Here is a 2703-nt window from a genome sequence, read left to right as displayed (position 1 = left end):
TTCAGTTCAAAATTGATTTTACTTTGTTAGCTCAGCATCACTGGCTCCAAAAGATTCCTAGCTTTCCTACTTAAATGTAGGAATGTTTGAAAAATCAGTATTTATTACATTTGAAGATACCTGTGTATAATTCTAAAAGAATATTTTTCAAAAGTACTCGCAACACCTTTAGAATAAGTTAATCATTTTCCTAACTGATTTCAAAGGAGCAGCAGATATTTTCAATACAAAATTACTGATATGTTTGCATATATTTTACTGATTCATTTTCAATTTTGGGATCAAATACAGCTTCAAGTCCTGGGTTTATCATTTCTTAAATATTGAGATCTTTTCCTGAGCTTCCTCATCTATAAGGAGAGGGTAATATCTCAGAAAGCTATTTTGATGATTAAATTAGATAAATGCATCTGAATTCTTTTGTACTATTTTAGGCATAATACATCGTAGCTCATAGTTAAATCTCTGATAGGGCAGAAACCTAGAACTTAGGTGTCACTTCCTCTCAAGCTTAGCGTTTGTTTGGTGGGGTCTCATGCGGGTTCAACATGCGTATCGAGAAGTGTTATTTCTGTTCGGGGCCCATCTACCCTGGACACGGCATGATTGCAAGATGTTCAGATTTTGCAAATTTAAATGTCATAAAAACTTCAAAAAGAAGTGCAATCCTCGCAAAGTTAGGCGGACCAAAGCATTCCAGAAAGCAGCTGGTAAAGAGCTTACAGTGGATAATTCATTTGAATTTGAAAAACGTAGAAATGAACCTATCAAATGCCAGCGAGAGCTATGGAATAAAACTATTGATGCAATGAAGAGAGTTGAAGAGATCAAACAGAAATGCCAAGCTAAATTTATAATGAACAGATTGAAGAAAAATAGCTACAGAAAGTTCAGGATATCAAAGAAGTCAAGCAAGACATCCATCTTATCTGAGTCCCTCTTGCAGGCAAAGGGAAGCAATTGGAAGAGAAAATGGTACAGCAGTTACAAGAGGATGTGGACATGGAAGATGCTCCTTAAAAATCTCTGTAACCATTTCTTTGGTGTACATTTGAAAATGCCCTTTGGATACTTGGAACTACTAAATTATTTTATTTTTTACATAAGGCCACTTAAATGAAAAGCAATTAAAATACATCTTTCCTACATTGCCATCTACATAACATCAGATATTACGGATGTTAGATTGCATCTCAGTGTTAAATCTTCACTGATAGATGTACTTAAGTAAATCACGAAAATTCTGCTTATAACTATAGAAGTGAATTGTGGATGTAAAATGGTTATGCCATTTGGATAATGGCACTAGGCAGCATTTGTATAGTAACTAATGGCAAAAATTCATGGCTAGTGACGTATAAAATAAAATATTCTTTGCAGTAAAATATTCTCTTTGTTAATGTTATGGTGGGGGGATACAAAAAGGAACTAACAATTTGTATGGCAGTGTCAGATATTATTTTTATTTTAGTATTTCCTGTTTTGGTTTATTTGCATCTTAGAAGAGCATAATGACATTGATTGATGAAGCCTAATTATGCTGGACTGTTTTGACCTGGTTTAACCCTTCTCATAGGTAGTTGTGGATGTTGGGGATGAGAACTGAATAATCTTTGCCTGGAGTGACACTACACTCTAGAATTTCCACTTTGGAGAATATTCAGTTCTAACTTGTGATTCCTGGTAGAACAAACATTTTTCTAGCTCAGCAATGATCTAGAAGCAGAGTAATCCCAGCACCTTTTAAAAGTTATTATGTGGTTTTCTTTTAAAAAGCTCCTGTTTTTGGAAAGTAGAATTTATGGGTACAACATGTGTTCATTATTTTGTACATAAAATAAAACCATTTAAAAAGTAAAAAAAAAAAAAAAAAAAAAAAAGAAAAAAGAAAAAGTGAAAAAAAGAAAAAGAAACCTAGAATTTAACCAAGTCAGTGAAAATCATGCTATGCTATGGGTGTCTGTGTGTGAGGGTAATGATCTCTGCCTAAGATGGTACTGCTATTTTAATACATGTGGAAATTTGGCCAGTGTGTTTGTGGTGGTGGTTTTAGAAGAGAGGAATGGTTTGAATTTTATCTCTGTATATATGCTGTGGTTGCCAGACAGCTCAATTATTATAGCTTCCTGCAGTCTGTGCTGTCTACTGAAATTATTATCCCTGGCCCTCACTCTTTTTTTTTTTTTTTAAAGCTATATTGAGGTATAATTGATGTCCAATAAACTACACATATTTCAAAAGTACAGTTTGACACGTTTTGACATATGTATATATCCATGAAATCATCACCACAATAAACATATTCATCACTCCAAACATTTTCTTTTGCAATCCCTCTCTCCAGTCTCTTCTCTCAACTCCCATCTACTCTGCACCTAGGCAACAACTAATCTGTTTCTTGTCACTACAAATTAGTTTGTATTTCTAGAATTTTATATTAATAGAATCATGCAGTATGTACTCATTTTTGTTTTGGATTTTTTTTTTTTTTTTTTTACTGAGTTTAATTATTTTGAGATTTACCCATGTAGTTCATTCCTTTTTTTGCTGAGTGGCATTCCATTGTATAGATATACCACAAGTTGTTTATCCTTTTGCTTGTTTCTTGACATTTGGGCTGTTTCCAGTTTTTGGCTATTACAAATAAAACTGCTATTTATATTCACATGCAAGTTTTGGTATTAATATACGGTTTCATTTCTT

General features: G+C 33.2%; 1 pseudogene across 1 annotated transcript; it reads left to right on the top strand.

Annotated features, from left to right (window-relative positions):
- LOC101006290 lies at window positions 1-1387 on the top strand (annotated as a pseudogene). The gene has a single exon (XR_001902662.3). The product of XR_001902662.3 is annotated as a probable ribosome biogenesis protein RLP24 pseudogene (transcript).
- Window positions 1388-2703: the final 1316 nt, after the last annotated feature.

Source organism: Papio anubis, chromosome 3 (assembly GCF_008728515.1).
Source record: "Papio anubis isolate 15944 chromosome 3, Panubis1.0, whole genome shotgun sequence".
In the NCBI taxonomy this organism is placed as follows: domain Eukaryota; kingdom Metazoa; phylum Chordata; class Mammalia; order Primates; family Cercopithecidae; genus Papio; species Papio anubis.
This window is presented reverse-complemented; position numbering and strand designations above follow the sequence as displayed.